This window comes from Mizuhopecten yessoensis, unplaced genomic scaffold (assembly GCF_002113885.1).
Source record: "Mizuhopecten yessoensis strain PY_sf001 unplaced genomic scaffold, ASM211388v2 scaffold9049, whole genome shotgun sequence".
In the NCBI taxonomy this organism is placed as follows: Eukaryota; Metazoa; Mollusca; class Bivalvia; order Pectinida; family Pectinidae; genus Mizuhopecten; species Mizuhopecten yessoensis.
The window spans coordinates 1389207-1409050 of NW_018407853.1; the positions used below are offsets into that span (position 1 = coordinate 1389207).

The following is a 19844-nucleotide window of genomic DNA, read 5'->3' on the forward strand; positions in this document are numbered from 1 at the left end:
GGGGGGGGGGATGGTGGTGGTGCTATTTTGAAACAAATACTGGAAGTAGAGTTGCAAACTGTCAATCTCCGAAATGACACAGACTTTAATTACATGGGAGCTGTATGCTAGTGATTATTGAAGTCTTAAAATTAGCGTTTTCTCTTGATATGCATATACCTCTGACATTATCAATGCTTCTTCCTTGATGGCGTCACAATGGCCAAACAACGTCAATTTGAATGTGCTAACTTCATGACAGAGATACTGTCCGATTTGATGCTCAAAGGAAAAAAAATGTTTTAACATTAAAATTCTATTTTATTTAAAGTATGCCTTACTTATAGTTTGTATTGTAAAACAATAATTATGTTTCGGACGTATAAGATTACAATCTAACAATAATCTATAAGGAAATATCCCGTGATACATTCCTATCTGGGGTGTGACAGATATATGTCCTTTCTTAGTCTTTGGTCACTCGGCATTGTATGTGGCCTATTGATTTTATCATAGTCTCTTTACTGTTGTCCCGCTGATTGGATAACTCTGAAGTGATTATCAAACGTGATGGAGATGTTTCGGGAATCCCTCACGAGGGGATAAACTCGAGTCGAACCCGAGGCTCTCCCGAGGGTTTTACCAACATTTACGATCCATTAGAGAGGAGCTCACTTTCCAGCAACCAGCGCTCAATTCATTTTGATGTTCATTACTTTTTTGTAATTACAGAGCAATTTGAAGGCCAAAACCTTATTCAAGTGGGCTTCGTGTTAAATAGCGATGTAACCGATTTTCGTTCATACCGGCATGAAAGTAAAATAAAACGTCGTTCAATCCATATATTTACATTTTTTCTTTAAAACAATTGTTAATTGTATTTATTTGTTCATCAATAATTTATTCATTTACTGCGTTTTGTATATGCGTCGTCCTTTAAACGACATTGGCGGAACAGCCATTTTTAACTGAAATTGGCGCCAATAATTAACCGCGTTTAACGCAAGGGCATTATCCATGTTATCCGAAGCGAAGCGACTCTCATTGAATAAGGTTTATATATTACGTCATAAATAAACCATGTGTTACGTTACGAGAATTTTTGATTTCATACTCAAATGAAATGCATTTCTGCTGGTAATGATCATAAAGTTGGTTGCAGCGCCAATGTAAATATGTGAACATATTCATGTGAACATCCAAGCCAATTTTCAGAGTAGTTTCAAGGCCCAAAAATATAACTATCCAAATGAACGTATTTTTTAAATATCCAAGTCTATCATCTTCTTCAAACGTTTAGTATGCTCTCTCGCCTTAGTTTTAATGACTGTTCACCAATAAGCAAGAATCGCGTATAAATTTCAGATCCACATATTCGGTATATTTATTGTGTTTCGATTTGTTCGTATTTAAATTATTGTGCATGAGTTATGATTTCTAGCTGGCTGGCCGAGTACACAATAGAAGAAGAGCAAAATTACTTTCTCTCTGCTCATTGATTGCTGAATAAATGATATGATTTGCATATTCTCAAACAGCAAAATTTATATACAAAAAAAGAAATATATATATAATTTAAAAAAAACCTAATTATTTCCAAGCGATTTTCAAGATTCACTTGTTATTCATGCCGATGTTTTCCATATTGCTATTTCTAGCCGCCATATTTGAACCTCGTTCATGTAACTTCCGTAACTAATAACTGGAAAATAGCTTCGTAATACGTGTACTATTTAAATAATACATCAACAACCTATAAATAAATAAACGGTAATCAAATTTATTCATTCAATTAAATATAGCATGACCGTGTCAGAAAACCATACCAAGTGTAGTTATCTTATATTGACAAAGCTTATCTTACCTGACCGGATATATCGTCTGGTAGTCATGTTGTCATACAGACCGGATAATATCTTTCCTAGTTCTAATATTTTATATATATAACCTTTTGTGGTCTGTGGTCTTTTGTTCTGCTCATTAGCTAGATATATAGTGATATGCAGATTCAAATTAGTCTGTTATGTAATTTTTATTGCCCTACTTAGCGACCAGATCTATATTGATACCTGTGTTTATGTGTTCCCTACCATGAGTAATGGGACCTGTAATTTGAAGATTCATGAATTTCAGGCTATGATCCAGTTGACTTGTCATTGTCCAGGCAAGGGATATGATCACTTTCGCAGTCTTCCTGACTTGCACGTGTACCAAACATATGCAGCGTTAAGTAATGCATGATTATTGCTTTAAATACACTTCAATTTAACCCCTGCAGTGTTTGTGACTGATCAGTAGGTTGTAACAGTACCTATAATACATAACAACAGACTTTTTTGATAATTTCTAAAATATCGCACTTGACTTGTGCAAGGTGATACCAAGGAAAGTGCCGAAGCTTTTGACGTCATCACTCACTTTGAGACCTCTTCCTGGTACGATAATTAGCTTTTATAAAATTGATTACAACATTAAAGTAATTAGACAGGTAAAAACATAATTATTTAAATCTGAAACTTCTAAGAAATGTTAACAATGTTTACAAATATAACTTTTTCTTTCACTTTTGCTGACGTGTTCATACGCCAACTGGAACATTTATGGAAAAACATACCACAGCCTCTTCAGTTGTTAATAAGTTCAAATTCATTACAAGTGATAGTATTTGATTATGGTTGATATGAATGATCATGTAACATCACATTATCAGACGTGTTTGTATTTTAATTTCAACATCATCCGAACTTGAAGTCAGATATCCTCGAGAGATCTCTCATATTATTTAACAACTTGATTTTCGTATCCTCATAAACATTGCTATTAATTAATACTCCATTAATAGAATATCTCTCACACGAGTCCACTCGTGAGCCTTCCCTGTTGTGGTATCTATATTTCGGTCAAGCTTAGTAAAGTCCCCATCAGGCGCTGTTGGCTCGTCAGTCCAAGGAATCCGAGGTATCTGACGGGGAGGCAGACTCATCCTTGACCTATATATAGCTTGTAGGGACACTGATCCGCTGTTAAGGACGATATACAGCCTCATAAACAAAAGTTCTGTACAATGTTTATGCGGTAACTGGGACAGGCTATACATTTTTTCGTAGAATATTTAATTAAGTAGTAAATACAGGAGGTACGGTTATCACCGCTTCTGGATTAAACAGTTACTAATCTCCAAGATTTGTTTACAATTCTGAGAAGGAACACATCTGGTTCATGTTCCCGACCACGTCAAACATGATGATCGAGTTTAACCTATATGCTGAATATCATAATGAATGGGGTTCTCCGGAGCCTATAATACCGTCCGCACTGTCGATGCCTGGCCTGTACTTATGCATATAAAGGTCGGTATGTACAATGTAGATGGTGACTTTTGTCCACCAGCACATAACATATTTGTTAAAACAATAGACAGAATTCAGTAACACTGACCTTTATCGTAAAATGTTGGGCATGGATGATAAAAACGAAATAATGAAATATTTATGTCAACATTATCACAGAATCTGATGGGGAAAACTCGTATATATACACTCTCATTTATGTGATATCTTAGGTTTATTGAGTCACGCATATATAAAATAGTCTGCTATCAACATAACATCCCCACATGCCGTACCTACATGTAGATATGACCGTGTTTGTTATGGTACCATCAGAAAACAGATTATCTACACCGTTTGTCAAATTAACGAGACACAGTTAATATAAATTATATACAAACTGAGAGTGCATCCGGTATCAGGATGACAATGATGATCAGCCGTGTGATTCGAGAGTCCAATCAAAGCAATACATCTAAATTGTGTGCATGCTTTTTGCATTGCCTGAGGACATTGTGTTGCCTAGTGTTGTGATACCGACCTTTGATCACCGTACGGCTGATAAATAGGATGAGTTTGAATAACTGAGTATTTCATTTTGATTCTCAGACGTGCCAAAGTGAATCAGCAAGAACCCTGATTTATATTCCATTAAAATATTGGCTGCAGCTGACGAAATTGAATCCGGTTGTGGTTGAAACCTTCAATTAAAGGTTGCGTGTTTGAATAGATGATTTCACATTTAATCACCAGTAAAATTGTGATTAATAGTAACGTGTCATTGCAGTGTTGTGTTGTAACGTGACATTGCAGTGTTGTGTTGTAAAGTGACATTGCAGTGTTGTGTTGTAACGTGACATTGCAGTCTTGTAACGTGACATTGCAGTGTTGAGTTGTAACGTGACATTGCAGTGTTGTGTTGTAACGTGACATTGCAATGCTGTGTTGTAACGTGACATTGCAGTGTTGTGTTGTAACGTGATATTGCAATACTGTGTTGTAACGTGACATTGCAGTGTTGTGTTGTAACATGACATTGCAGTGTTGTGTTGTAACGTGACGTTGCAGTGTTGTGTTGTAACGTGACATCCTAATATTGTGTTGTAACGTGACATTGTAGTGTTGTGTTGTAACGTGACATTGCAATATTGTGTTGTAACGTGACATTGCAGTGTTGTGTTGTAACGTCACATTGCAGTGTTGTGTTGTAACGTGACATTGCAGAATTGTGTTGTAACGTGACATTGCAGTGTTGTGTTGTAACATGACATTGCAGCGTTGTATTTTAACGTGACACTCTATTATTGTGTTTAACGTGACATTCTAATATTGTGTTTTAACGTGACATCCTATTATTGGGTTTTAACGTGACATTCTAATATTGTGTTTTAACGCGACATCCTATTATTGTGTTTTAACGTGACATTCTAATGTTGTGTTTTAACGTGACATCCTATTATTGTGTTTTAACGTGACATTCTAATATTGTGTTTTAACGCGACATCCTATTATTGTGTTTTAACGTGACATTCTAATATTCTGTTTTAACGTGACATCCTATTATTGTGTTTTAACGTGACATTCTAATATTCTGTTTTAACGTGACATCCTATTATTGTGTTTTAACGTGACATTCTAATGTTGTGTTTTAACGTGACATCCTATTATTGTGTTTTAACGTGACTTTCTAATATTGTGTTTTAACGTGACATCCTATTATTGGGTTTTAACGTGACATTCTAATATTGTGTTTTAACGTGATGACATTGCAGTGTTGTGTTGTAACGTGACATTGGAATATTGTGTTGTAACGTGACATTGCAGTGTTGTGTTGTAACATGACATTGCAGCGTTGTATTTTAACGTGACACTCTATTATTGTGTTTAACGTGACATTCTAATATTGTGTTTTAACGTGACATCCTATTATTGTGTTTTAACGTGACATTCTAATATTGTGTTTTAACGTGACATCCTATTATTGTGTTTTAACATGACATTCTAATAATTTGTTTCAACATGACATTCGCATTTTGTGTTGTAACATGGCATTCCGTTGTTGTGTTGTAATGTGAAATATAAATGTTGTGTTGCAACGTGACATAAGAATGTTGTGTTGTAACGTGACATAAGAATATTGTGTTGTAACGTGACATATAAATGTTTTGTTTTATCGTAATATTTCAATGTTGTGTTGTAACGTGACATTATAATGTTGTGTTGTAACGTGATATATAAATGTTTTGTTTTAACGTAATATTTCAATGTTGTGTTGTAACGTGACATACGAATGTTGTGTTGTAACGTGACATACGAATGTTGTGTTGTAAGATGACATTATAATGTTGTTTTGTAACGTGACATTAGAATGTTTTGTTGTAACGAGACATTATAACGTTGTGTTGAAACGTGACATTGGAATTTTGTGTTGTAACGTGACAAAAAATGTTGTGTTGTAGCGTGACATTATAATGTTGTGTTGTAACGTGACATTGGAATGTTGTGTTGTAACGTGACATAAGAATGTTGTGTTGTAACGTGACAAAATAATGTTGTGTTGTAGCGTGACATAAGAATGTTGTGTTGTAACTAGTCCGAATTATTCTGACGTTTTATCGACTTTTTTCTTATCGGTCTGTCGTCGATTAACGTCAGAACTCCGGCCCTCTATAATAGGCGGGAAATATGCGACCCGCGCCCGGAGCGCACTTCAAACTGATATTTTAGAAACAAATCGTCACTTTCACACACATATCGCACATGGATCGAAAGATCTATTCTTTATGCACAAGATGAACATACATAACATGCCTCAAACAACTAATACAATCACTAAAAACATATATGTTTTCAAACTTACTCTGTTTTACTCTAGTTTTTTGATAGCCCCGCCTTCTAATGCCACGTGACTAAAATCTCGCCGGCCTACGTCATAACGTTGGGAAATACCTTCGGTAACGCGAGATCTCGTCAAGTCATGTGACATTGCTCATGGTCTAATTTCCATTAAAAACATGGGTTCGTATAGAAAAATACTTTTCGTAATGATCTTTGAAACATGTTATCGATACCACCTAGTGCATAAAGAATAGATCTTTCGATCCATGTGCGATATGTGTGTGAAAGTGACGATTTGTTTCTAAAATATCAGTTTGAAGTGCGCTCCGGGCGCGGGTCGCATATTTCCCGCATATTATAGAGGGCCGGAGTTCTGACGTTAATCGACGACAGACCGATATGAAAAAAAGTCGATAAAACGTCAGAATAATTCGGACTATGTTGTAGCGTGACATTCGCATTTTGTGTTGTAACATGACATTCCAATGGTGTTTTGTAACGTGGCATAAGAATGTTGTGTTGTAACACGACAATATTTTTTATCGAGAAAATATCCAACGAGTTGTCGCTTCATATGATATTTATGAGACCAGTTTTATAAACAACTCATGGAAAAGTCATGAAATGATTTTAACTCGCAAAATATGTCAAAATTAAGTAGAAATAGTTAAACATCATTGTGTTGCCAAATTATAGTGAAATCGTATTGTTTCCTGTGACGTGACCATTAGTAATTTCACTTTACTTATAACATACTTATTGGTTTTAGAGGAAGGCATAAAAACCCATGAGGTGATCAAACTATATATTGTGGAAGTTACATGTGCGTAGATCAATGGATGCTGGTATACTGTATTAAATAACGGTCAATTATTTAAAGAACGCCTGTGTTGACAACACAGAACCAATCATTATCACTGTATGTTGAACTTAAGCAACCTTTTGTCTTTAGTAAAAGTTTGATTCGAGTGTAGGGTTGCTATCAAAAAACTTTAGTTCAGTGAATCGGGAGCATCCAAAAATTGAAAAACTCTATCTCATGATAATGACTACAGCTGACGACTGGTCTAGCGGAAGCTAGGTTATCCCTTCACATTCTATCATCGGCTTGTAGCTGACGCTAATGCCCTGTACCGGTTGTAAGTGTTCAACCTACGCAGAACGAACCGATCACTCAGACGCTCTGTACGGGGTAACACGCACACGTAACTGACAGCATAGTGTATTCGTCTAGGATAGATTTATGGAATACTGACATGAATTTGCATCCTTTCGTAAGTATACAGGGTTTATTTAGGAACTTTTATATAGTTCAAAATATAACAAAATAAATATTTGACGTTTTCTACAGTTACTTTTATGAACAAAGTAACAGCTTGACATGATTCAAACATATAATTCACGAAAGTGATAGTGACATAAAACTTTTATCTATATGTAGTAGTTGTTATATCATATATAGACGAAAACATATTGATACCAGTGATAATTATTTAATAATAGCAGATAAATAAATAACATTTCATTCATATATTTACTGCATAAACTCACATCATAAAATTATATAATATTCATTACATAAAATAATTACATAATATACTTACATTATACATTTATGTCATATACATCACAGTACATACTTACACTATACACTTATATCACGCTTACATCATATAATTACATAATATACTTACATTATACATTTTTGTCATATACATCACATTACATACTTACACTATACAATCATATCATATAAATCACATAATATATATCATATAGAGTATAACTGCATGTAATGTACTTTCATTAGATACATGCTTTATCTGCTTTCCTCATACATATAATAACATGACATATTTTCATCATATAGTTACATTTTACACTGAAAATGTATACTTCATTATACATTCCATCATACACAGTTTACACTTACGCGATACTCTTACATCATATGCTGTTGCTATAAACTTATATTATATACAGGCACTGAACATCCAGACTATTTCTCGTATAATTCATGGCTTAAAAAACAAAAATGTACCACGACTTCCGTCGACACGTATATCTGAATGTATGATCTGCATGTTACACTGTTTAGTCCCTTACAACATATATTTGAGCGCAATTTTTGGATGAGTGCCCAACGTTTTTATTTGATCTCAGTCGAGTTGTAATTTTCATATACCCCCCCCACACACACACACACACATACATACCACAAACTTTAACCGATGAATGCTTTATCATTATAATCGATGAAATCTGAATGGCCAAACAAAGGCCACTTTTAAATACTGTCTCTAACTTTAACAAATTTAAATGTTTAAAAACAAATGCGGGGCTAGTCGGCAACAGCTACAAGTGTACTCCTGGCAGTACATAGATTAACCTATAATTCAGAGAATGAAGAGATAATAATCTACATTATACCGACAACACATTGTACAATGTTAATTATCATGCCGGGTGACCATTTACGCCGCATTAAAACTATGTAACAAATGATCAACTATGAAGTATGACATATGATAAATCAACTAGAACACAGACTAATATATAATCACATAATTACAGTAACAGATGGAGATATGAAATTGTGGTTTGATGATGTGGTAGCGACAATGGTGCTATTCAGTTAACTATACTTGTATGTTTAGAAGTCAGACTAGGCTTAAACGATGATCAATAACCACGAATAACAACCCTGTCATAATCAGAACTTACTTCATGTAGAATGTCGACAGGTTTAAGTGTTGGAAATCAATGCTGAAGTAATTAGTTCCCATTTCCCATTTGTTTCCGGCTATAGAGCAACGTTTTGTGATTTCCCATTTGTCTCCGTCTACAGAGCAACGTTTTGTGATTTCCCATTTGTCTCCGGCTACAGAGCAACGTTTTGTGATGTCCTACTCGTCTCTGACTACAGGGCGAAATTATGTGATGTCTAATGTGAGAGGGATGTTATGTGATGTCTAATGTTAGAGGGATGTTACGTGATGTCTAATGTTAGAGGGATGTTATGTGATGTCTAATGTTAGAGGGATGTTATGTGATTTCTAATGTTAGAGGAATGTTACGTGATGTCTAATGTTAGAGGGATGTTACGTGATGTCTAATGTTAGAGGGATGTTATGTGATGTCTAATGTTAGAGGGATGTGATGTGATGTCCAATTTGTCTCTGACTACAGGGCGATGCGTTTTGATGTCCTACAGGGCGAGGTAATGTGGTGTCTTACCCGTCTATTGTTACAGAGGGACGTTATATAATGTCTCATTTGTCTTCGTCTAAAGGGCGAAATTATGTACTGTCTCATTTTTCTCTGGCTACAGGTCGATGTTTTGATATGTCCCTTCTATGTCTTGCTACAGGATGAAATTATGCGATGTCCCATTATTCTCGTCGAATAAGTACTGTACTAATGTTGTATAATATCGTTTGTAACGTAATTATAAAACGTATTACCATAACCGGTACAAGGAAATTAGGTGTGACTATCAGGTTATAGGGGAATATGTATGGACTGAAAGTGCTTATAATTATTTTACGGTTAGCATACTATAATTGGAAGTACTCCCTGGAAAGACTCGAGTCACTACGGACACATCTATCGGTACTAAAGGTCAGTGAAACTTTAACTTTAAACATATTTTATTGTCCAAATATTGGCACAAAAGGATCAGGCACAAGTTATTTCAACTTATGAAGCCGTCTCCTATTAACATAACAAATTTACAGACAAATGATGGCACAAATAATTATAAATTCAATTTTTAAAACAAGTCAATTTTTCACGGGAATAAACATATATAAGCATAAAGTTCAAAACCTTCCGCTGGATTTAATGAATTTTTGCACATGATCAAATAAGTAATAATTTTCCTCCAAAGCCAACAACTCATTTCCAAATAATAGTAGTTTTAAACTTATTTGTGTATTTAAATTACTTAAAACTTGAAACATGTCAGTACGAACAGTTGCATAACGTTGGCACTCAAAAAAGAAGTGATATGCGTTTTCACAATGATGTAAACAATTTGGACAGTGTGAGTCAGTAACTAAGTTTGCAAGGAATAGGTCATCTTTAAGAGAACTGCATTTATGTCTTAACCTGGTATGTATAATATTTAGTTTTCTTTCGCCATACTTATAATAGCAAGGTTGACTAGTAGGAATATTTTGGGATAGAGCGAATTTAAAGGAGGGAAGAGGTAGAGACTTTATACTTTCGTCTAAAGAGTTCCAGTTTCTTAAAGCGGAGGGTAGGAAAGATTTGTTAGTAGTAGAAAGCCGATAATTCGGAACCCTGTNCAGTGAAAACAATAGTTTGTTAGTACCAATGTAAGTACCGATGTTGGCATATTACCTGAGGCTGAATAGTAAATCAAGATTTCTGATCACGTTTTAACCGATGAAGTTATGTCAAGTAAATGAATATTATTTCATATGATTTGTATAGTTTAATGATATTATGGCTACCGACAACACATCCGAGACAAACACATGTTTACACGAACTCTAAATTGGGATATATATATAGTGGTTAAAAATACCACAGATTTCACGAATATGGCCAAGGGAATAAACCAGATAAAATTTTAATAGATTTGGATTATCAGAGTGTTGAATTTTGGATATCGATGAACACGGCTGTAGGATTAGGCCACCAGTCATGGTTATATAAACATTCACCAGACAGAAGTGGAAACAATAACTGTAGAAGGCACTAAACAAATACATTTGTCATCTGTTAATTGACTATACACCGTCGACGTTCTACTCAACCCTATAGCCTGACGAACAAACCAGTCTGAATAAACTCGTTAGTGAAACAAAGAAAAACGAATTTGTTTCTTTTAGTACAATCATAATATTTATGAGTGATGGATATCGTTTAGTTATTGTTGTAAGAGACAATTATATAATATATGTCCCGCAGTTAATGGTGTTTTCTTTACTATGGTAACTCCTAGAAGCAGTTACTCCTAGCTCGTCCTGTCGATGGCTACTTCCTGTTTCGTCAGCTGTAAGTCTGCCTTTGTACTTCTTGACATGGATATTCAATCATAAACAGATCAGGCTTTCGTGGAATATGAAATATTTTATAAAATGATGTCAACGATTCTAATAAGTTTTAACGAAAGACAAAATTAAATGGCGGACCCAGGGGTGTTGCACTAGTTGCCCGGGCAACACCCTTTTTTTCTGTGTCCAAAAATAATCTGGACTTAGGTTTTTGAAGATTTTCCTCTTTTTCATATGGGATTTTCTTCTAATATCAACCATCCTGTGAACTATGATTTTCTATGGCAAGAAGCAGTTTGAATATCTATATATGCCTAAGGGTGTAGTTGTATATGGTCCTGCATCTGTTTTAAACAAATTAGTGTTGAAACCTCTAAGACTGGAGATTGGATTATGTATTCCGTCTTTGCGTATTGCAGAGTTATCTTCTCTTGGGAGCAGGTATTGATTGTTACGTCATTGGTTTGTGTGAGAAAAATTACGTCGCTCTCTCAAAAATTGATAACGTTACTCTCACAAACAAGTGACGTAACAATCAATACCTGCTCCCAAGAGAAGATAACTCTGCAATATGCAAAGACGGAATACATACCTATTGTATACATGTTCATGTAATGTGAGTTTTAAACTTCTGCTGAACTCATGTCAATCCCATAACTGTTCAAGATATAAAACAATAATTATGTTTATGGAATCGACTCCAAACCAAAGTAGTGTATATTTCAAAACGTTAAACTGGTCTATTTTCCGGGATAGACTACACACATACTTGGTATATTTCTAGGTTACTTAGTCGACGACCTATCCGTGACTGCACTTAAATACCGCCAGGGAATTGTGATAGATAATTTGTTAAGGGAGGACAAAACAACTGACCCGGCGTTTTGACAACAAGGCTATGGCCAGTAAAAGGATCTATGTCCTTTGGGAGTTGGAAATGGATCACTTACATAATTTATCTTGTGCGCGCGATATAGATCGTCCGACATTTGATGTCAATATATGTATCGAGATGGAAAATTATTAATGAGTGAAGTCCCATTTAAGAAAAATTAGCTGGCTGTTGTCGTGAATTACTGCTAAATCAGTTAAGAACATGTAAATGTACCATCACCCAATGCCCCTAATGACCCTGAGCAGCATGCATATATTAATTCCGCATAATATCAAGGTCTCGTGTTGCATATGAACGAAATAAGTGTTTCATTAGAATATGACACACCGTAATGTGATGTACAGTGGAATTGTTTTGCTTTCCTTTTTCACCATAGAACATCTTGTTGAGGAATTCTAGAGCATGGATCCCAACCCTGGTTTGCTTTCCTAATCAGTTTCAATTGCGAGGGACACTGTTTTCTATTACGAGGGACATTGTTTTCAATTGCGAGGGACATTTTTTTCTATTGCGAGGGACATTCTTTTCTATTGCGAGGGACATTCTTTTCTATTGCGAGGGACATTGTTTTCTATTGCGAGGGACATTCTTTTCTATTGCGAGGGACATTGTTTTCAATTGAAGATTGCTTTGTTGTCCATCTATTCGTCTGTTCCCTCATCTGGAACTGGGTTTTCCATGAAATAGACAACAAAAAATCAGACAATAAGTACTAAATGTCGACAAAGACGCAAAATCAAACACAAAAATAAATGATCATGCATCTCCGTAAATAACGGTGTCCTTGTAATGTGTTCAGGAGGGGTCTTTTTCTGCGCTTTCTATTATATATTCTGTCAAAGATTGGTAGGTAAACACTGAAGTGCCGTTTTCAGCCACATACCCGTACTATTGGTGAACCGGAAGCATTAATCTAAACAAACCTGATGCCAATACTTGTCCACAAACAAGCGTCTGTTACTTCTTCGGACGTTAGACGTAACTATATAGATGGTTAGGCGGCAGTTTTCATTGGGTGAACATTGCTTTTCTTCTAAGCTTATATAATGTTAATCATATTAACTGCGTCTGACCTTTATTTAATGCAACTGTTTATATGATAATAGTAGCTCGTTATTAGATAAGTGTTTTCTTACCGGCATTTTGTGCTGTCATTTTGGGATGACAAATTTTATCTCTTTATGGTTCTTTGAAATAGCCCTGTTGATGAATTAGTATTTACTAATTTGATAACGAGGCAGATGTTTTTTTTTTATTTCGCTTAGGGAGCATTGTGAGGATGCTAAATTTTCCGTATATTCTCGGAGGTTCTGGTGAAACAATAGTACATTCATAATAGCTACCCTCGCTAACGTCCAGTATAGCCACACGGCAGCCTATATTTCTATCGACCCGGGGTTATCACACACCAAATAAATGGTTCATGAAGCTGTTGACAGATTGCTTCGTACCGCTAAATGACTGTTACGACCAGTAATAGGCACTCGTCGCCCCTCTGGCAGGCTGAAATGGACGTTCATTTTGAGGCCTTTTCGGGTGTTATTCACATTATAAAAGTAATGGTGATCAGGATGTCATCAACTACAATGACAAGTAATTTTGTTATCATATTTTATTATTTCTACGGGGAGATGTTATATTTTTGTATCAACCGCGGTACTTATCTTATTGATTACTAGTTTACGAACATCTTCTAGGTATTGTTGTAATGGTACTTTCTATCCATTAATACAACTTATAGCTACAGTAAACATAACACTATTTCATCTAACGTTGAAATCGTAACCTTTGACGTAATGATATAACGTATGAGGTTTTTATCACCACGCTAAATGATAAATAAGTATCAGTAGTGAACTATTTATATAATAATACACACTCTTCACCATGGAATCAAGCAGTACGAAGCTTAATGTCGTTACTCGCTAAATTGACAAAATTAATTTTTTAAAGTAGTAATTAGCTATCATATTAAAAACGGAAATTTCCTTTGAATTTTTCTTTTTTTTATAACTTTGATAGAAATGTAATGTTGATGAAGATGTTTTTTTCTAAAAGTAGGAAAACATAGAAAGAGCATAGTACAAAGACGGTATATATGTCTTTGCCAGTAAAGACCAGAGTCCTAAATACATATTACCACGGAACCATGGTCAAAATTCTTATACCAACTTAATCGTAAAAGTAACACAATTAAATTTAGCACATTAAATATCACAGTATACTTAAACTATGAAAGATGCCAAAATGTGATTTGAGTCGCTTTATAAGATAAATAACATTTCGCGTTATACTTCCTGCTGTAAAGATTACGTCTAATTGTAATATTAGCACATCAGCGATCACTACAATGTTCCTATAAACTCTTTTATGGAGTTATTGATATATTTCTTTTTTCTATTTTGCGGTATTTTTCTTTGATTAATGATATTATAGATTCGTTAAGCTAACAGAGTATATACCATTTGGCCATAAATAGGGGGTGACACTCTTCATACATCACGCTTGATGATGGAGTTTCCGCGATAACTTTGATTTATATAGCGCCATTATAACGCCCAGTGATGCAGCCATGTTTTATGTAAGTAGTATTTATGGCGACGTGTATTTATGCCTAGGACATTGTGTAAAATACTTCATTTATATATAAATCAAGTTGTTGCTGTTGTTATCATGTTTAAATAATTACGTGTAAAAGAATGCCATTTGAACAATCACAAAATTTAAACAGAATTATAATTCCTTGTCCTTAGAAAACTTGGTTTGGATTGAAGTCCTGCTTAACAATATCATTAGACTAATTGGACTTTGTGTTTGATAGACATGAATATTGCGTGGTTAGGTGATAAACATACTCCTAGCTCTCATCACAACCTGCCCGGGTTAACATTAGGAAAACGTAAACGATGTAATATCGGCTTTGGTCATACATATCTGCAAATACGTGACAGTTACATTAGAACCAGCATATAATGGATGTCCACAGCCTGGTCTTATTACAATACCAGAGAACAGTTATTTGTTATATTAGAAGTTTCTAACATCATGATATCTACTTCACAGATGAAAACTTTGAAAAACATACAAGTATTATTTGGTGCTTGAACAATCTATATATTTTAAAGTCAACACTTTGTACTACTTTACTTCCGGTTTGCTGTAACATTAATTAGTAGCTTTTTTCCATAATAAACATACTTTACAAAGTATTCAAACTAGAATTTAGTTTTTGTGAACAAAAACATATGTATCCCCTCATTAGCCAATAGACAAACTTCGGTATAAAAAATGAACAAAGGGCCATAATTCTATATATAGTTGGGCACGAGACCTAGTTCTAGTGCACTGCACACCTTCTGTGGTTGATGCAGGTATACTTCAAGTTTGATCAAGATATCTTTAACGGTTTAATATTTACGGGCCGGACAAGAATTTACTGATAATGTTGCACTTATTTGACCTTTGACCTTGATGTAAATGTCACAGTGACCTAAATCTAGTGCACTGCACATCTTCTGTGGGTGATGCATGCATACCTAAAGTTTCATCAAGATAGCTTTAATGGTTTAAAAGTTATGGCCCGGACAAGTTGCGACTAGAACCAGAATAGGAAGAAGAACCAGTACTTGTACAATATGTCTTCCTTTATTCGAACGGGAGACACAATTAACCAGTACTCATCTAGTGTTTATATTAATTGATTAAGGGATTTTACGTACCTGCTCCTCCGTTTCAACCGTAACTTCGATAATTTGAATATCCGACTGTTTGGCCCCTATTATCAATACGTTCAACTTTTGCATGCTGTATCCATTCACACATTATAAAGATGCAGTCAACTGTGTGTGTTTTACGCTCATCTTTCATGAAATCAACCTCATTGGCAATTCGCAGTTCATAATTCCCGCATTTTCCAGGCCACAAACATAGAAAATACTCAACCTCTATAAATTGTTTATGGTTTGCTATATTGATTTGGTTTTTTAATTTTTGTTTTGATTTTCTTACATTAGTCTCCCTCTCCTCTCAAAATAAAAAATAAAAATAAAACAATAGTAAGATAAAAATTAATTCTAACGAACCTACCCTATAAGTGCAACATTTTCAGTAAATTCTTGTCCGGCCCGTAAATATTAAACCGTTAAAGATATCTTGATCAAACTTGAAGTATACCTCAGTCATTTTCCAGGAAACATATCATTTGTTTTGGTCAAAGCAGATATTCAGGAAAACACCCACTTAACATCATGGAGTAGACGAACCAAATAAAAGATGACAATACATTGAAACTATGCAGTTTACAGCATTGTGCGTTATATGATCACAGAGTATAAAGCTTTCCACGGCGATTGTTGTCTTTATCACCGTGGCAGTTACACGAAGGACGATTTGGTGTAGTAGGTCCACTTGTATGTAGACACATAACCTTTTAATTTTAATAAGATCTCACGAGGGTACAACCGATGAGTCATTCATATTTCAGTGCCAGAGTCAATAGCCGCCGTCGGAAGGTAAAGTTTGTATTTACTAGAGTTTGTTATACATTGACGCTCTATGGTTTTATTCCTCCGAAGTGATGAATCTTATCAGTAATGATATTTTTATGAATAAAATGAAATAAGCTGGTACGTAGGGAGGGATCCTTTATGATAATGTCTATTTGTATATTTTTGCTTTGGAAATGTTTTTTTCTGTCATGACTATAGATTTGATAACTCATTCCTGCTGAACCTTTGCAAAACAAGCAACATTGCTCTAATTGTAAAAACGCAATGGTGCAAGACCACGTTTCGAAGCCTGGCATCCGATCATAACTATATCGCTCTAACCAAATCAGTTGTCTGGTCAACGGTAATACATTTGCCAAATCAATTAACACGTGTGAGAAAAGCTCTGTAACTCTGAATTATTTATATTTATATATCAGCATAACAAAATAATTTATCCGCATGGAAAAATAAAACCAATTTGCAGTACTGTTTAAGATTAGACAAATACAGATCATGAGGAAGATATGTGAAAGAGTTCAAAAAGTAGACCCTTACAGTATCAGGTTGCGCAGACGAAGGAGACTCCTAAATATCTAAATCTATCAAACACATTGTTATCGCTTACCTGTAACATTATCACTTAACAAGGAAGAACAAATTTTCCACATCTCCAACGTCAGTTAAAACGCAAAGATAATTATGAAGTATAAGACCTAAATTTTGTGTTTCTTTTTAAAACAGCTGTACAAAAACAGGAATACCTGATGTGCGACAAACATATGTACATAATTACAAATCTTTATTTCTTCCTTCTATAAAGGAACAATCATTGATTGATGGTATCAATATAGGTATAACCTACATATTAAGAGAGTAATGTGTATGATGTCGTTAATTAAGGAATCGACAACCCATTAGGGCTGTTACAACGCTATACTCACGAAATCTCTCTTGATGATATAATATAAACCATATTTTATCCCTGTATACGAATCCAAAATACATCCACCTTTATTCAGAATAAGATGAATATTAAGATAATCTAAATAGAATAACTTTGTTTTCACCAGGTGTCGATCGTGAACGCCCGATAAGATGTGTTTATTAGCAGGTTGGTTTATCTAGTAAATGGGATGAATGATGTATGATTAACGATATCGTGTCAGAGCTACAAGAATGCATATTCTGATGATATCAGACTGGTTAATTACAAACACATTAGAAACATAGGTAGGCATGTGGAGTAATTATTACACAATGTGATGTGTCGGCACATATTAATCATATATAAATGATATCATGTCTGTGTTACACAATAAGTTATCATAATAGCGCATAGATACATTATCAATGGTGCGCAGTAGTGACGGTGTTATCATGTACCATCTTTTCCAGTAGTTTGATATTTTCTCAATGTCTGCTCTTTATCGAAGTCTATTTTGTGGATATGGCCTTCAGTAGTTTTGTTTAATGATTTATCCGCGCATGCATTTGTTTGTATAGTTACATTTTTAAATAGAATAATAATATTGAGGAGAAAAGATTGCTTTCATATTCCTATGCACTGTACGGCGTGTCTAAGCAATGCTGCATTTTTAATACTTAAATTATTTGAATGGGAATATTAAACAGAAAATTATAGTTGATAGCTATCTTATCAAATTATTATTTTAGACCAATGGCGATTACTTTCTGAAATCAGAAGACACATTTTCCTGAATATAATAGTTCATCCTTTGTATTGTATTACATTAACACTTTTTCAAACAGAATCCAGTGTCTGTCATTAACCACGGCAGTATTGATTACGTTTGGAATTATCATGAGACTATAACACAAACAGAACGTTGTGGGAAAAGATTTCATTGACATGATGGTAATTATCATTTTTGATTTTAGCAGTCATGGTCTTATCAAGGTATATTAGGATTAAACATACGACCAAATACCATACTGGATTGTTACATACAGTAGGTACATGTTATATCGGATATCCAACTTTGTCAACAGGACTCATACCTTAGTATCCGGTTTGCTGTTAGATTTTGTTCCCCGGTTTCTACTGAAGAAGCTTAAAACTAAGTCGTGATATTTTCTAACTTTACAATTGCAGTGCCTACATTGTGTAACGTCGTGGAGTGTGTTTCCAGTGTTAGTGTATACTTTTTGATCAAAGGTATATTCTGGTTACTCCATCTTGGATCCGTCTGGTCCTGGCTCTTGGCTCCTTTGGTTGTTCTGTTAACTACTCTACTCCAACAACAACTCGAGACAGAAATACAATTTAACTTTGATATTTATTCAAATCCCAACTTCATATCTTCAAACACTGTACACAATGGCATCCTTAATTAATATATAATAGAAATTGAGAATAACGACGGAGTGCCGTTATAAATAAAAGTGATGAGTAAGTATCCTTAATGGATACTTAAAAAATAGTAAGGGCTAAGTATCCTTAATATATTGTAACAACTTCGGACGTGGATGTACCGAAGTAGGTTTTAATATTAGAAAATGTTTTATCTAAGACCTTTCATAAATAATGAACATTAATGTATGTCTAAGTAAACTATACTAGTCCAAAATAGCTAAGTATCACACCCGTGGTTAGGCGGACTTAGAATATATTTTGGTGTTATTCCTGGCGTATCATAACATAAGGTCATTAAGGAGACTTGTATCTATATATAGTGTATTGGAGACGGGAGACGGTAGGCCTACTTAGTCACTACGGTAGTAGTTACCTCCATGGTTCTGGTGTTTAGCTGGACTCTGGAAAAGCTTGGTTGCTTGGACTGTGTAGGAGGGTATGAAAGCCTGGCCGCTTGGTTAGGAGATCATGGGCGAACTCCGTTGAATCTGCCGCGGGATCCAACTTTTATACCCTTCTCCAAAACTTCTGACCAATCAGAATTTAGTATATTCGGGTCTCTCGGCACAGAACACTATAACTAAATAACTCACTAAAGCCCGAGAGCTCCGAACGCACATCTGCAATGGCGGATGAGTCGTCTGTTTGACAGGCTTCGCATAGCATAAACATGGATTATAACCAAAATACAACAAATCATGAGTGACAACATTACAACCTATAAAGAGAATGTTCTCAACATACTAGGCTGTTGTATCTACGAGTCGGTAAGTGATTATTTCAGCCGTACGGAACAGAAACATGCGAGTCCATGTGAGAGCATGATTCTAAATATAGCGCACGACTGACGTAAACACATCACCGACTCGATGATTCTAAACTTGTAAACACGAACTGTTTCAATTGAGACAATAT

The 19844-nt window shown here is 34.9% G+C and overlaps 1 protein-coding gene across 4 annotated transcripts in view; it reads left to right on the forward strand.

Moving 5' to 3' along the window:
* LOC110457229 (glycine receptor subunit alphaZ1-like) overlaps positions 1–19844 on the forward strand; it is a 39330-nt gene that overhangs the window by 6948 nt on the left and 12538 nt on the right. For 2 of the 4 annotated variants that reach the window (XM_021508404.1, XM_021508408.1), the window contains exon 1: positions 7273–7420. The exons of 1 other annotated variant lie outside the window; for it this stretch is intronic. The gene's annotated coding sequence lies outside the window, so the exon portion shown is untranslated. Of the gene's footprint in view, positions 1–7272; positions 7421–18368; positions 18432–19844 lie in introns of those variants that run through there. One more of the 4 variants, XM_021508407.1, reaches the window with a different exon arrangement.